Source organism: Macaca nemestrina, chromosome 5, assembly GCF_043159975.1.
Source record: "Macaca nemestrina isolate mMacNem1 chromosome 5, mMacNem.hap1, whole genome shotgun sequence".
Lineage (NCBI taxonomy): Eukaryota > Metazoa > Chordata > Mammalia > Primates > Cercopithecidae > Macaca > Macaca nemestrina.
Genome location: NC_092129.1, coordinates 108,789,342 through 108,807,325, shown reverse-complemented (window position 1 = coordinate 108,807,325; position 17,984 = coordinate 108,789,342). Strand labels below are relative to the sequence as shown.

At 34.9% G+C, this 17,984-nt stretch overlaps 1 protein-coding gene across 1 annotated transcript in view; it reads right to left on the bottom strand.

Annotated features, from left to right (window-relative positions):
- Window positions 1-5,927: 5,927 nt before the first annotated feature.
- LOC105496821 (5-hydroxytryptamine receptor 1B) overlaps window positions 5,928-17,984 on the bottom strand; it is a 51,510-nt gene continuing 39,453 nt past the window's right edge. The window contains exons 2-3 of the mRNA XM_011767426.3: window positions 6,638-6,782; window positions 5,928-5,984 (exon numbers count right to left, since the gene is read on the bottom strand). The gene's annotated coding sequence lies outside the window, so the exon portion shown is untranslated. The remainder of the gene's footprint in view (window positions 5,985-6,637; window positions 6,783-17,984) is intronic.

Genomic DNA, 17,984 nt, shown 5'->3' with positions numbered 1-17,984 from the left:
ACCACAGAGTTAATGGTAGCCAGGAACTAAACCCAAGAAAGCCTTTACTCTCATGTGCATATTCTTATGCATGCACTCTAAAAACTAAAATTTGAAGCTGCATAATAATGTCGATAAAGATTTGGCTTCTCTATATAGGATGCTTCATCAAAGAGTAACATAAAGGAGGAGAAAATATTTACTTTTAATTTAGAAGTTGGTTTGGACAGCTCTCAGAAATATCTATTCTGAAAGATTTCTAGGAATACCTTTAAGAAAACAATGTCTCAGCAGGACAATTAGAACAATGGATTAGGGTATCCCTGGTTTCTAAGACAGTGTGTAACACCACTTTGTCTATGAATGCAACAGTATTTGGAAGTAGCTAAAAAAGGAGGAAAATATAACCCCTCATTTTGTAGGCTGCTAATTGTTTGCTCTCAGATTTTTATTTTGATTCTTTACTTCTGTTAAATGTTTTGGCTTTAAAATTAGGGTGAGCCCATTTACACCATGGAATACTATGCAGCCATCAAAAAAGATGAGCTCTTCCTTTGTAGGGACATAGATGAAGCTGGAAACCATCATTCTCAGCAAACTAACACAGGAACAGAAAACCAAACACCACATGTTCTCACTCATAAGTAGGAGTTGGACAATGAGAGCACACGGACACAGGGAGGGAAATATCACACACTGGGGCCTATCATGGGGTGGATAGCATTAGGAGAAATACCTAATGTAGACGACAAGTTGATGGGTGCAGGAACCCACCATGGCACGTGTATACCTATGTAACAAACCTGCACGTTCTGCACATGTATCCCAGAACTTAAAGTGTAGCAGTAATAAAAAAATTAGAGTGAGCCTTATTTCTTATTTCCCACTTTCCTATTATTTTATATACTTGAAACCTCCTATTCACCTTCTGTTGCCATTTTGAACATTCATTTAAATTATGAAGTATTTATAAATTATGAAATATTGATATACTTTTGGTCTCAATTAAAGATGTCAGAAGACTTTCATCATTAATTCTACAAAAGTCTGATGTGAATTTTATCTCAACTTAGCCCTTAGCGTCTGGGTTAAATAAACATTAACTGATATTATTTCAATTTGACTTCATAAGTAATTTTAATCATTTCATGTAAGTATCTTCAGAATTCTATTTTTTTTTTTTTTTTTTTTTTTTTTTTGAGACGGAGTCTCGCTCTGTCGCCCAGGCTGGAGTGCAGTGGCGCGATCTCGGCTCACTGCAAGCTCCGCCTCCCGGGTTCACGCCATTCTCTTGCCTCAGCCTCCCGAGTAGCTGGGACTACAGGCGCCCACAACCGCGCCCGGCTAATTTTTTTTTTTTTTGTATTTTTAGTAGAGACGGGGTTTCACCGTGATCTCGATCTCCTGACCTTGTGATCCGCCCGCCTCGGCCTCCCAAAGTGCTGGGATTACAGGCGTGAGCCACCGCGCCCGGCCCAGAATTCTATTTTGATTTTTTGATTACTTTGCATATGATTCCTTTGAGTAGAAAGCCCTTTTAACTATTGCTTATCCAAATTACCCAACCTTTAAATTTCAGTATAAAAGTTGATTCCTCTGTGATACATTCCTGTCTTTCCACCTTCTGTACATCACTGGACTTTGTTTGCCCCTTTGTAACTGCATTTATCACACAGGTGTTTATTTCCTTGTCATATGTCAAACCAGACAAAAATTTCTTTGAGAGAAAGGGCTGAGCTCCACTCAACACATATATACAGGATCTGATAAATATGAAAAGCATCATAAATATTTTAGAATTAATAAAAGAGTAAAATTAATTTTAAAACTCATTAATTTGAAATAACAGGGTTGTTGGCTAGTCTGACTCTGGGAAAATTCTGAATTACATAAGATTTTATAAAACAGCAACCATATTTAAGGAAATAATTTCTATTACTTTCAAACATGGAAAACATCATTAGATAAAAGGTTAATTAGCCAGTAATATCTGGGCAAATTAATTTCCAATAAGTTATAGTTCATATACTTAAAAAACTACCAGGTCATTAATGCAATAGCTTTTTTTAAATATACAAAAAAAGGTCATTGATTCCTAATGGTAGATACACAAAATAGGACCTTAATTTCCAGGTCATGTGGCTTTAACAAGCTATTCATTTTAACTGCATTCCAAAACCATAATAATTAATAAGGAAACAATTATTAAATATTTTTATTCAAGAGATGTTATTTATTTTTTGCAAAAAAGAACAGAAATATCTCAACAGAAATCTTTCATATTAAAGGAATTTTATTATAGTTACTTTCCATTATTCCATATGGCCTCATGTACTCTGTTTGCTGTGTATTTATAAAATGAGAGAAAAGCAAAAGGTTAGTTGTAAACACATTTGACTCCATAAATGATTTTTTACATTTTTTTTGGTGTCAGCTGCAATTGTGTTTGAAGTGTCCAACTATTTTAAAATCAGTTCCAGTATGGGATTAAAGAACAAAAACAAAGTAATATGTGAAATAATTTGTCTCTATTACTAATTTGAGGCTTGTCAGGTCACTAGCAAAGTTGCCCAAGCATTTGAAGAGCTTTAACCTAACAAGTAAAATTACATTGTTCTGAAATAAAGTGTCATCTGATATGACGTTAACTTGCACCTTTGGGGTGTCTGGATATTGCTATTTAGGTCACTGAGAGAAGAGGAAACATACACGAAGCTGCATGAAAAAGATAATTCACCTTATGTAAGTGAATGTTTTATAGATTTTGTAGATAAAATAGTATTTTCATCTTTTCACTAAATAATAGCTACTATATCTTTGTTACATATTTTTTCAGTAACTTGGTTCTCAACGCATGAAAAAATACATGGTATCATCTCATTCTATTTGTTTATAGTATATTTCAAAATAACCCATCAGAATGCCTCTGAGCATATGTAAAAAGGAAAAACTCAAAATCACTTATAAAAGGGGAGAAAGAGCTTAGATATTTTTTCTTTCTTGGGAATAGGGGAAGCTTAATTAATATATTTTTGAAAATTATATAACATCAAATACCATCCAATCTGGTTTTCTTAGTACCTAGTGTGCTAAGGGCATTTAGGGTATTTTTGTAGTATGTATTTGTCTTCTCCCCATATTTATTGCATTCTTATAGCATTTATATTTTAACTTATAATTAGTTTTTATATTTTTATACATGCATATAAGCTGTTGCAATAGGCATATTGTAATGAGTCCAATGAATAAATAAAATGTGATTTTTACTTCTGCTGCCTCTACTGATCTTATTTTCTGCAATCACAACTGTTTTTATTACTAGTATTAATAATAATAATTGCTTTTCCCTTCCCTCTAGAAAAGCAATAATAATATGAGTGCTGAATCATATTTTTAAAAATCCAGAAACATAGTTGAAATAAGTGAACAATTTACATATAGTTTTGATAAACATTTCCTCAAAGTCTAAAAGCTCTTTAGAAATAATGATGAGCTATGTGTCAATTTAGAAACAGTCATTGTCAATTTTTCTATATCCTCCGGAATCTTTGAATATAAACCGAATCCTTTTCTTGTTCTTTGTTATGATGACATAGATTTTATCTACAAACAAAAGGAATAGGGCAATAGCACACTATGTTTGTAACTTATTTCACATTATTAAATTCTGCTCAAATCCCACCTTTTTCATATGATCTTTCCATTTAAAATGTCATTATTAATTTATATAACTTTAGTAATAGTTTAGCCTATATATGCCTCTCTCTCCTATCTCTATATATGCACACATGTATATAATATATATATTATTTATGTAGTTTTCATTAGAACTTAGGGCTAAGGGCAAGAGGAGTCTTTCACATTTCTAATATTGATGTCATTTATGTCATTCTTAAAATAGCCCCTATGAATTTGTTTTATTAATGTATTTATGAATTCTTAATATAGAAAAAATTGCTTCTTTCCAGATTCCTTTCCAACATTTTTAAGACTTTATTTATTTGCTTTTGTTTATCTTCTGCCTCACCTAGCAGGCAGAGACAATGCCTAATGCAGAAGGCCCCTAATTTATGATGGTTTAACTTACTACTTTTAGACTTTACAATGGTGCAAAAACAATACACATTTAATAGAAACTGTACCTCAACTACCTATACAACCCTTTTGTTTTACACTTTCAGTACAGTCTTTAATAAATTTTGTGAGTTACTCAACACTGTATTATAAAATAGGCTTTGTGTTAGATGATTTTGCCCAATTAAAGACTAATGTATGTGTTCTAAATATGTTTAAGGTATGCCAGGCTAAACTATGACGTTTGGTAGATTAGGTGTGTTAAACAGATTTTCAACTTATGATATTTTTAATTTGCACTGGCTTTATCTGAATGTAACTCTCATCATAAGTTGAGGAGGCTGTCTGTATGTCCATTATAATGATGAAATGTTAACCCTACCTAAGGGCTGATTAACATGAGCTCTCTGTATGGAGATATTTATCTACTCAGTAGGGGAGTTTCCATAAGCAGAGCAGCTTCACTTCTGTAAATGAGGAATTCTGCCATTTGGGTGGATGGGAGCAATGAGCAATGAAAAAATGAAAATGGTTGGTGGCAAATATTGGATGCCACTGGTAAAGAGGCCCTAAGATAAATACTTAAGTTCCTTCAGCTGGACAGCAGCCAGACAATGGCCTATAAAGAAGAGAGAAGTTGTGACAACGGATTCTCTCCAGTGTCAGTCAAAATTGTGTAGATACTCTCAAAACCATGAGTGTGTAAAATAATATTTATCAGATTCATATTCTAAATCGTATAAAATAAATTAACTCTCTCCTCCCTTACAATGTAAATGCTTCTGCAATGTAAACAGCAGTTAACATTTCATATGAATAAAAATAATCTTAGTAAAGTTCCACTTAATATAGATGGTTCCCAAGTTACAATGGTTTAACACAATTTTTAGACTCCTATCCTATTTTTTTTCTATTAGCTGTTCTGTTCTCTTAATTTCCAGTTTTTAAAATGGTAATTATTCATCAACATTTGTGAGTCCTATAATCTAATATGTGTATTGAAAGAAACACAAAATTGAAGAGAATTGATTTATGGCAAAGACCTGAGAAGGTCTCAGAGGCCAGCCATAGGTACAGCAAATAGCAGCTTTGAGGCTTCACATTGCAAAGGTTTGTTGCAAGTCAATACATAAAGTGTCTATGCACAGACATGCAGAACATTGGCATTCAAATATCTACTCCTAGGCAAGATGAGATCTGGGGTGTACTTTCCGAAATATTGAAACTGAAGATTGTCCTAGTAAAAATGTGGCCTAGGGTTGATTATAGGAATTAATTGATGGTGTCAAAAGACAAAACTAAAACAACTTTAGTTTAAAAATCTAATTGTCTTTTATTAGCAATTCTAAAATCAGTCAACATCTCATTCTCTGAAATAGAATGGGTTTTCCACTGGGCATTATAGAATGGTTGTTTTTTTTTAAGGAAACCTCAATTTTTAAAAGTGAGTTGGTTAACAGGTCACTGTTGGTCACTTTCTTTGTAAGGGTTAAAATGGAGCTGATTTTCTTATTATGCTGACTCAAGTAGAATAAGTTCTTTCTGATTGGTTGGTGTCAACTCCCTGCTTTCAGGAAAAACTGGTCTGTTTTGGGACCTCCTTGCACTTAGCATTAGTGACTCCATTTTGGTTTGGTCTTGTCTGCTGGGGCCAAGTGCAAGAGGCTAGTCCAAAAGAATGACTTCCCATAAACTTTCTTTCATAATAGCCAGTAAGATGGTCAAGTGCTCAGACTTCCTTGGCCATCTCACAAATGGAATTCTAGTAGCCAGTCATTAGCACTTAGCCAGAGCTCAAACATATCTCTATTGGAGAAATTCAATAGGAACAGGGAAAAGATCTCCATATATCTGCTTCTGCCTACCCAAATGGAAACTTACTTGTCACAAGCATCATTTGGGTACCTGATCTCTTCTTTAGTGTCTCACATCTAAACATAAGAAACACAAAGAATTACCTCTATTTGAAGAGAGCTTTTAACTCAAGAAATAGCCTAAATTAATAAAAGAACCAATGAAAGTAATGGAGGGGAACGAAAGAAAACTCTTGTTAGTATCTTCGAAGGGGGATGATGAGGAAGACATTCCATCCACAAAATAAGAACAAGTTGCTATGCGTATAAGCCTTCTATTACTGTGTAATAAGTTACCACAAACTTGTGGCTTAGTACAACATACATTTATTATCCCACAATATTTCTGCTCAGGTCTCACAGCACTGCAGTCAGGTGTGGTCTTCTGAGTAATAGGAGTGAAATAAAAATAGTTCTTTCTGATTATCAGCCTTCTGTTATTATTTGATTTATTATAATAATGTGCTTGTGGTTTTAAATTTTAAACTTGTTAAACATGTAGACGCATCTCCTACTATAGCTGTTTTGGGGACATAATTGAACATAATTCAGATATAGGCATATATTGGTGATACTGTAAGTTCAGCTCCAGACCACCACAAAAGGCAAGTATTGAAACAAAGCAAGTCACACTTTTTTTTAGCTTCTTAGTGCATATAAAAGTTATGTTTACACTACACTGTAGTCTATTAAGTATGCAAAAACATTATATCTAAAATCAATGCATTTACCTTAATTAAAAATTATCTTATTACTAAAAAATGCTAATACTCATCAGAGCCTTCAGAGAGTTGAAATCTTTGCTGGTGAAAGGTCTTGTCTTGATGTTGATGGCTGCTGACTGATCAGAATGGTTGTTGCTGAAGGCTGTAGTGGCTGTGGAAATTTTTAAAAAGAAGACAAGATGAGGTTTTCAGTATCAACTGTCTTTTCCTTTAATAAAAGATTTATCTATCGAATGTGATGTTCTTTGATAGCATTTTACCCACAGCAGAACTTCTTTCAAAATCAGGTCAATCCTCTCACTGCTTTATCATCTAAGGTTATGTAATATTCTGCATCTTTTGTTGTAATTTCTAAAATGTTCACAGCATATTTACCACAAGTAGATTCCATCTCAACAAACAACTTTCTTTGCCCATTTATAAAAAAAAAAAAAAAACTCACAAAAATCCTCATGCATTTAAGTTTATCATGAGAAAGTTTGCAGCAATTCAGTCACATCTTCAGTCTCTACTTCTAATTCTGGTTATCTTGCTATTTCTACCACATCTGCAGTGACTTCTTCCCCCTTAAACCCCTCAAATTCATCCATGAGGGTTGGAATCAACTTCTTTCAAACTCCTGTTAATGTTCATATTTTTACCTTCTCCCATGAATTAAAAATGTATTTAATGGCATCTAGAATAGTGAATTCTTTCTAGGAGATTTTCAATTGACTTCACCCACATTCATCAGTGGACTCACTATCTGTGGCAGCTATAGTCTTACATAATGTATTTTTTATGTAATAAACTAGAATATCAAAATTGCCCCTTGACCCATGAGCTACAGAATGGATGTGGTGTTAACAGGTATAGAAAAAAAAACAACAACATGAATTTCCTTGTACATTTCCACCACAGCTCTTGGGTGACCATGTACCTTGTCAATGATAAGTAATATTTTGAAAGGGACCTTTTCTTCTGAGCAGCAGGTCTCAACAGTGGACTTAAAATATCCAGTAACTCATGCTGTAAACAAATGCACTGTCATCCAGGTTGTTGTTCCATTGTTAGAGGAACACAGGTAGAATAAATGTAGCATAATTCTTAAGGGTCCTAGAATTTTCAAGATGGTAAATTAAAACTGTCTTCAGTTAAAATCACCAATGGCATTAGTCCCTAACAAGAGTCAATCTGTCTTCTAAAACTTTGAAGCCAGACTGACTTCTCTCTAGCTAGACAGCATCTTCTTTCAATAGAAGGTTAAAAAAAAAAAAATCTGCATTGAATATCGGTTGTTTAATGTGGTCATCTTCATCCACTATCTTAGCTAGATCTTCGGATAACTTGCTGCAATTTCTCCAGGTGCACTTGCTGCTTCACCTTGCTATTTTATCTTATAGAGACAGCTTCTTTTCTTAAACTTCATGAACCAACCCCTGCTAGCTCCAAACTTTTTTCTGCAGCTTCCTCACCTCTCTCAGCCTTCATAAAATTGAAAATAGCTAGGACCTGGCTCTGGATTATGCTCTGGATTATGCTCTGAAAATTGTGGCTGGTTTGATTTTCTATTCAGATCCCTCAAACTTTATCCATATTAGCAATAAGCCTTTTTCACTCTCTTATCATTCTTGTGTTCATTCAAGTAGCATTTTTAATTTCCTTCAAGACCTTTTGCTTTGCATTCACAACTTCTCTGTCTTGTACAAGAGGCCTAGCTTTCAGCCTATCTCACCTTTCAACATGCTCACTTCACTAAGTGTAATCATTTTTACCTTTTAATTTAAAGTGAGAGGCATGTGGCTCTTTTTTTCACTTGAACACTTAGAGGCCAGTGTAGGGATATTCGTTAGCCTAACTTTAATGTTACTATGTCTCAGGGAATAGGGACATTCAGGCGTGACCAGTTAGTTTGTGGAGCAGTCAGAACACACACATTTACCAATGAAGTTCACAATCTTATATGGACATACTTTGTGTATTCCGTGCCTCTTAAAGAAAATACAAACACTAATGGGACCCACACATGACAATCAAGAAAAGAGGAGGCAAACATTAGCCGACTGGCCATTCCTTCACTCTTTCCATGCTCTACTTCAGAAGCCTCCCTCGTCCCTCACCCTGCCTCAGGGTGTTCTAGAAGGCGTGTTCTGAGAGTTATTGTTACTGCCTTTAGAGAGCTGCCAGACTTGAGGTATCCCTTAGGATCATTTTATCTTCTCAAACAAACCAATCCAGGAGTTAAAGGAGGGGTGAAATGGGAAGTAGTCTCTAGTAATAGAAATAAAAGATGAGGACTTCAGCAGAAAGGAAAAGTAGTTCACTCCTTCTCCAGTAAAATCATGAGGGTTTGGGATGGTCATAAAGGCATCCTAGCATCACTCAGGCAGCCAAACTGTGAGCACTTAGTGATTCCAAAATGGATCCCAGAAGGACAATTCCATTTATCACATAAGAACTTCAGGGAGGCAGAACATTTAGAAAATCTGTCCAGGAAGCTCTCCCACACCTTCAGGCTCTGTAAACTAGTTTCTGGATACAAAATACATATATATCCAAAATTTGGCACCGTGGGAAGAGAGGGCTTGCCAATTTCATAAAGAAGAAATGAATTAATGTTGTTTTAATTAAATCTATTTAATATAACTCTGGCAATAATTCCTGTCCAGTATCTCAGCTATTTCCAAGAGTGTTGAGAAAAGTAAAATATGCCAACACAGCCATATTCTATGAGCTTATTTCTTGAAAAATAGTTTCACATAACAAACACAAATTGCAATAATACACTACAAATTATATATATATATATCTATATATATAGATATATATATATATCTTCCTTTTTGAAAGCCATTTATTGTGTAGCTAAGAAGTTCCAGGCCTACACCTGATACCAAGCATAATGTCTGACCTTAAGAAGTTAGCTAGTGAAGAAGACAGAATCATAAATTAAACACTGCATTCAGATGAGGCACAAAGGTGGGCGGCACTTGGCTAGGACAGTTGAACAGAACTTCTCTTTTATGGTAAGAACATGAGAGTCATCCTAGTGGAAGTGGCCTTGAGCTGAAGGTGAAATGAAAGTTAGCTTGATTCCAAAATCAAGTGAAAGACAGCAGAGTGGATAACTGTTAGGATGCTGTTTAGTGAGCACAACAAAAGTCAGCTGGCATGGAGCACAGAACTAGCGTAGCTTAAAAGAACAGAATTTGGTTTTGCTTTGTTTTCTTCTTACATAATAAACTCTCCTTAGGTAGAAAGCTTGATGCTAACACAGCTGTAAAAGGAGTTGATGGAGGACACAGTCTCCTTTTAGCTTCCTGCTCCACCAATCTTAGCATGCAGTTTGCTCGCTTGGCTGTTAAAATTCCAAGCATCATTCCCCATGTCAGACCAAAAGAAGCAGGGAAAGGTGAAGAAAAAAAAAACATGGCCCTCCATCTTTCTGTTTTTATTAGAAGAATAATAGTTTTTCCAGATGTCTTACCCAGTAGATTGTGGCTGTTTTATCATGGACCAAAGCTTGATTGCATGGCCGCCTTTAAAGGCAAAGAAATCCAGGGACATGAATATTTCTAACTTGGCACATTGCCTCCCGCCAGAAAATGGGGTTTTCCTGGTGAGAAGGAGAAAGCAGATACTGTATTGGAAACTACTACCAGAAGTGCCACTTCAGAGAAGATAGAGTAGATTATTTTTCCTTATTCTTCCCACTAACTGCAACTAAAACGTTTGGAGAGTATGTGTAAAACAAACATAAGATTGCTAAAGGTAAAGAAAACTTAGACTTGCTAGGGACCTTGAGACTCGAGGGACAATATGGTGGTGAGTCCTCTGAGTTTCGCCTCACGTATCACAAATGTGGAGCTGAGGAAGCTTGCAACCCAGATATGTCAACAAGTTCAGATGGAAAAAAAAAAAAAAGATCCCAACAAAACCTTTTAGTCAAAGGACCAGGAAAGGAGCATCCTAGCAAGAGAAAATTTTCAGATGATAACCACTGTACTACAACTAAACACTGAAAAAAAAAAAAAGAAAAAACTGTAGCCTCACCCACATGCCAGCAAAAGCTGAGCAGGGAGCCAAGATTTCCAATGTAGTGAAGCTGTAAAGAGGTACTACAAAACCTCTACTGGCAATGTAAAGAGGGCCAAGTAGGAAGCTGGAACTTTTGTCCCTACTGTCCAGGACATCCCCTCTCCTTCCCACTCCTCCGTCACTACCATCAGTGGAAAGCCTGAATTTGCAACATCACCTCATACCATCACCTGCTGGGAAAGTGTTGGAGAAGGCCTAGTGGAAAGCAGAGACTTGCAGCAGCACCCAGGGTTAACAAGACCACCCACTCCCACTTAGAAAGAAGAGTACTCCCTTTCTCTTGTGTGTCAGTTAAGGGCAATAGGAAATGAGAATTCTACCTTGACCTGCTGTCATAAAATAGCCCCAACTTTCTCCTTCTGTATTGGTATCAGAGAAAGCTAAGAAGTTTTATATAATATCCATCATCTTATAATATGAAAATGTCCAAATTTCAATAAAGAAATTATTCATTATACCGAGAACCAGGAAGATATCAACCTAAATTTTTTAAAGGCAATCAAACGATGCCAGTACCACTGCCATAAACACACCATAGGAAAAGGAGAGTCTCTTAAATAAATGGTGTTGGAAGAACTAGATATACATATACAGAAGAATGAAATTAGGCCCTTATCTCATATATATATACACAAACTAATTTAAAATGAAACAAAGACGTAAGTGTAGAGTCACAAACTACAAAATTAGTAGAATAAAACATATGAGGAAAGCTCCATGTCATTGGTCTGGACAAGGACTTTTTCGATATGATCCCCAAAGCGCAGGTGAAAAAACTGAAAAAAAACAAAACAAAACAAAACAAAACAAAAAAACAGACAGATGGGAATACACCAAGCTGAAAACATTCTGCATAGCAAAGGAAAACGACAAAACGAAGAGACAACCTATTGAATAACAGAAAATATTTGCAAACCGTACATCCTGATAAGAAGTTAATATCAAAAATATGTAAGAAACTCAAACAACTCAATAGTAAGAAAACCAGAGACATGACTTAAAAATGAGCAAAGATCCTGAATAGACATTTCTCAAAAATAGGGTGACTATATTTAGCAACTTATTATATATTTCAAAATAGCTAAAAGAGATTTGAAATATTCACAACACAAAGAAATGATAAATGTTTGAGCTGATGGATACACTAATTACCCCGATTTGATCATTTTACTTGGTATGCATGTATTAAAATATCTTATGTTCCCCATAAATATTTACAATTTTTATGTATCAATAAAAACATACATGAACAGGAAAAATTGTATAGCTATAACTATGACACCACTAGTCATTCTGACTTTAGAGACCATGCTCTTGACCACTGTAATTTTTGCTACCTTTTACTCAAAAAAGAAACATTCATTTCATAAAATAAAAATAAAAAAGACACATAAATGGCCAATAGATGTATTTTAAAATGCCCAAAATCACTAATCATCAGGGAAATGTAAATTAAAACCACAATGAGATGTCATCTTATACCTCTTAGAACAGCTATTATCAAAAAGACAAAGATAATAGGTATTGGTGAGAATGTATTGAAAGGGAACCCTGTCATACTGTTGGTAGAAATGTAAATTAAGATGGTCATTATGGAAATCAGTATAAAAGTCTCTGAAAAAATTAAAACTAGAACTATAATATGATCCAGCAATCTCAGTGCTGGATATGTATCTAAAGGAAATGAAATCAGTATAATGAAGAGATACCTGTACTCTTATGTTCAATTGCAGCATTATTCATAATAACCAAGATATGTAATCAGTCTGCATCTATCAGTGAATCAATGTCGCTATGGTTGAAACCTTGGTGTCCTTTCAAACTTTAGTTGTACCTAGGCATCCCTGTGAGCTGAGGCTTGGGTAGCAACCAGCAGAGTTTTGAAGATATGGCTGCTGGCCTGTGCCTCTCCCTCTGTTGTATTCTGGAAGCACCTAACTCAGTTGATCTCACAGGCTCAAAGCTGGAGGGGAATTTGCCTCAAGATAAATCATACCTTGAATCTCATCCATAACTGATTTAGATGATTTTTTAGACAAGACTGGATTTTAGACTTTTGAGTTGACACTGGAACAAGTTAAGACTCAGGGCTATTGTGGTGAAATTACTATATTTTGCATATTAGAAGAACAGGAATTTGTGGAGGCCATGGGAAGAATGCTGTGGTCTAAATGTTGGTGTGTCCCCAAAATTCAGGTGTTGTACCCTGATAATCGAATAGTTTTAAGAGTTGAAGACTTTGGAAAGTGATTAAGTTGTGAGGGCTCTATCCTCATTGATGGGATGAGTGCCTTTATAAAAGAGGTTGAAAAAAGCTGTCTTTCTTCTCCTTGTGAGGATGCATCCACAAAGTGCCATCTGTAAGGAACAAGATCTCAGCAGATACAAAATCTGCTGGTGCCTTGATCTTAGACTTCACAGCCTCCAGAACTGTGAGCAATAAATTTCTGTTGTTTGTAAATTACCCAGTATAAGGTTATATGTTACAGCCTTCTGAGTGGGCTAAGAAAAATGAATAAATAAAATATAGCATATAAACACAACAGAATACTATTTAGCCGTAAAAAAGGAAGAACATTCTGTCAAATCCTGTTGTTTGCAACATGAATAAACCTGGTGAACATTATACTGAGTGAAATAAGTCAGGTACAGAAAAACAAATACTGCATAATCTCACCTGAATGTAAAAATTTAAGAAACTAGGATTCATAGAAGCAGAAGGTAGAATGGTGGTTACCAGGGGCCAAAGTGTGATGTGTGTGTTGGGGGAGGGGGTAGAGAGATATTGGTCAAAGGAGACAAAAATTTAATTAGGTATGAAAAGTAAGATCAAGAGATCTTTTGTACAACATGGTGTGTATAGTTAATAACACCATCTTGTATACTTGATAATTGTCAATGGAGATTTTAAGTGATCTCACCACAAAATGAAGATAAGCATATGAGGTAATGCATATATTAATTAACTTGATTTAACCATTCCATAATGTGTATGTATGGATAATATGAGTGTGTTTATATGTGTGTGTATATATGTATACATCATATGTTGTATGCCATAAATACATACAATCTTCATTTTTCAGTTAAATATATATGCAACAAAATAAATACATTAAAATAAAACAGATGTCAGTACTGAGATGACAAAGAGGTTACAATAATCTGAGAAATTTTAAAGCAGCCATGGTAAAAATGATTAAATGAGCAATTACAAAAATGCTTGAAACAACAACAACAAACTAGAAAAACTCAGCAAAAATGTAAAAAAAAAGATATAAAGAAGAACAAAATGGAGAATTTGGAAATGAAAATGCTGTAACTGAAATATATATTTCAGTAAATGGAATCAAAAGCACCAATTAAAGAGATTTGAAGAGTATATTTTAAAAGATTACCAAATTATATGCTGTCTACAAGAAACTCACTTCAAATAAAACAACATTAGCAGATTAACAGTAAAAGTATGGAAAAAGATATTTAAATTTATCAAAGGGAAGCAGGAGTAGTAATATTAGCATAAGATAAAGTATACTTTGGAAAAAATAAAATTTACTAGTGACAAAAAGGGACATTACATAATGATAAAACAAACTAACAAGAAAAAAATATCAATCCTAAATGCATATGCACCAAAAAATAGAGAAGCAAATTAGATGAAGCAAAAACTGATAGAACTAGAAGGAGAAAGAGGCAAATCTGGAATTATAGTTAAGAACTTCAAACACCCTTTCTCAACAATTGATACAACAACTAAAGAGAAAAATCAGTGGTGAGAACTTACAGACAACTCAATCAACAAGATGTAATCACCGTTTACAGAACATTTCACTCAACGATAGCAGAAAACCTATTCAACTATCTATAGAACAAAAAGTGAAACAGATAATATAGCCACAAAACACATTTCCACAAATTTAAAAGCAAGAGTATATTCTCTGACCACAGTGAAATAAAACTGGAACGACAACAAGAAAATTTCAAAATATTTGAAAATGCTGGAAGAAAGGAAGATATTACTCAATTACCAATTTGCTTTCAATTTCTGTTTTTGCAGGGGAATAATCTCTGCACTAGAAAATTAGAACAAATATCTAGTATGTCATCAATGGTCCCAGTGTATGACTGATGGATGGATGGTGTATAGATGTATTTTACTCTTTACACTGCACCACTACCTTGTGACTTTATGTCTTTTATCCGCAGTTGATTATGAGTTATTCGGAGAAGGGCCTATAAGGACAAATCTTCTCTCTCTCTTCTTTGTACCAGTGCTTTGAACATGGTAATTATTCAGAAATTATAGTTGAGTTTAATGACGGCTTAATTGACTGATCATTTGAATGAATTATAGACATAGACAATCCACTTATGAATGGACCAATGAGGTTGATCTTTGAAGCACTGATATATGAGGTTGATCTTTGAAGCACTGATATAAATGTTTCATTAGTTCTCAACTAACCTCTCTTTACAAAGAAAAAACACATGTGAAAGGAGTGGAAAATAAGAACAAAAGCAAAGAAGCCAACAAATATGTCAAGCACAGGAATTTGTAATTAAACTTGAATCTTCCACGCAGTCTGGTTGCACATGGAAAAATATGGTCAGTTAACCACATTTTAACATTTACCGAAAGGGTATCCAGGACCTTAGATTTAATATAAATAAATCAAATGATATCACTGTCAAATAAAAGTATATACTCAGAATATGATGATAGAAGCTTATAATTAGGTCACAGGAAGTGATAGTCACAGTAGTCTCTGCTGGTCAGCGTACATGTGGAACATGGTGACCAATTGTGGTGCTTCATTTAAAGATGTAAATTAATAAACTCTAGTATGTTTTAGGGAAATGTGACCTGCTTGGTAAAAGGTTTGAACTATATTATTTAAGTAATAGTTGTAAGAATTTGTGAGGGGAAAATACAAAAATTGTCCTTTAGTATTTGGTAGGCAGTCATGTAAATAAGGGAAAAAATTCTGCAGGAATTAAATTGTAAGGATATGCTAGAGAGACAGTTTATTTTATTTTTTTGTTTTGTTTTTTGTTCTGTTTGTTTTTTGAGGTAGAGTCTTGCTCTTGTCACCCAGGCTGGAGTGCAATGGCATGATTTCTGCTCACTACAACCTCCGCCTCCCAGGTTCAAGCAATTCTCCTGCCTCCGCCTCCCTAGTAGCTGGGATTACAGGCGCCTGTCACCACGCCCGGCTAATTTTTGTATTTTTAGTAAAGACGGGGTTTTGCCATGTTGGCCAGGCTGGTCTTGAACTCCTGACCTCGTGATCTGCCCGCCTTGGCCTCCCAAAGTGCTGAGATTACAGGCGTGAGCCACCATGCCCAGCAAACAGTTTATTTTAATATTTAACTCAAAAAGAGTTTCTTATTGCTATGGCATCTCAATAAAAGGGCATGGCTTCCCTGAGAAGTAACCATCGTTCATAGAAGAGTTTATGAGGCCTTGGATGAGTATTAGCCAAGGGTGTTAAAGAAGAGATTCCTAGAGAAATTGGGTCAGATGAATTCTGAAACCTATTTCAATTCTCCAATTCTATAACTCTATGATACTAAAGCAAAAATATGGATGGATTTTCACAAAATCGACTGTACAGATTTACTGAATCTTACATGCCAGCAATAATTTACATATAACCCAAATTAAGATTAAAATCTGCAACTTTTCTTTTGAGCAAAACTAATTGGGTCACTTCAGATTCAAACCTATATCCTGAGTTTTATAAAAACAGTGTTCCAAATAACTCTACCAATGAGCCCATATTTATTACTCAATACTAATTGGCAACTACGGTTCTAGTTTCAATAATAGTTTACAAAATTCCTGACAACTCTGGCCTATTTGTATTCACTAAGTATAATTCTCTTTGATAGTATGTTTTAGGAATAAAAGTATTGAAAGATTCATGGCTATTTATATAAAGACAGTTTACTTTTCAGTGAAAATGGCAATGATATATACATGGGTCAAGATAGAAAGTGAATGAATCTCTTCAAATAATTCTTAAACTACATATGATAAATTATGAAATAAAAGACAACTGTATTTTTATATAGCTTATGCTCCCCGGCAGAAAAATACTTGCCTTCATTTTAACAATTAGGTGTTTTTGGCTGAGTGTGATGGCTCAGGCCTGTAATCGTAGCACTTTAGGAGGCCGAGGTGGGCAGATCACCTGAGGTCAGGAGTTCAAGACCAGCTTGGCCAACATGGTGAAACCCCGTCTCAACTAAAATACAAAAATTAGCTGAGTGTAGTGGCAGGCGCCTGTAATCCCAGCTACTCGGGAGGCTGAGGCAGGAGAATGGCTTGAGCCAGGGAGGCAGAGGTTGCTGTGAGCAGAGATCGTGCCATTGCACTCCAACTTGGGCAACAGAGTGAAACCCTGTCTCAAAAAAAATAAATAAATAAAAATAAAAATAAAAATATAGGTGTTTTGAGAAAAGTAATGATACCAATAATTATGAATAACAATATGATTTGCAGTATTAACAACAATAAAAATGTGAATCTTGAACTTTATGGGCTGACTGTCCAATAACTGGCATCACACAGGGCAACAATATCTGCTATATAATCATTGACATGACATCTCACACACACAAATTGTGTGACACTCCATAGAGTTCCAGTTTCACTCCATTAAATCTTATTTCCAGGTTTGGCTTCCAGAATAACTGAGCTAAAAAACCAGGACCTCTGAGTGAAATTACTACTTATGCCTTGATGATAAAGAAATGTTAAATTGTCTTTCACGATGCATAAGGTGAAAAGAGACAATTGTGAAGATAAGTAGCTTTAGGAGTTATCACTTTTCTTAACATTTTTGCAGGGAAAACACTTAAGAAAAAGACTAAAGTAGGTGGCATTTAACTTCAAGAAAATCATGATTCTTGACATTTTATTACTGAGAAACTCTGAAACTTGGATTACCATTCTCTGGTAAAGGAGTTATGTTCCTTTAGAGGCCCTGGAGATAAATTATCAAGCTTCTCTAAGATTTATGAGGTATTTTGGGAAGTGTGTAAGTAAACCAATATTTTCCTCTTAAATCTTCAAAGGAAAAGAAAGAAATATGCATAATGAGGTTCTTTTTGATGTACAAGCAAAAGATTTAAGAAATACATCAGAAAAGCAATATATGCTCATGAAATCACTTCAAAAGAAAAGATTTCTGAAGAAGCATATGACTACAGAATTTCTTCCACCCACTTTCTTGAGAAAATTGCTTCATGCACTGCTGACACATTGATTAGG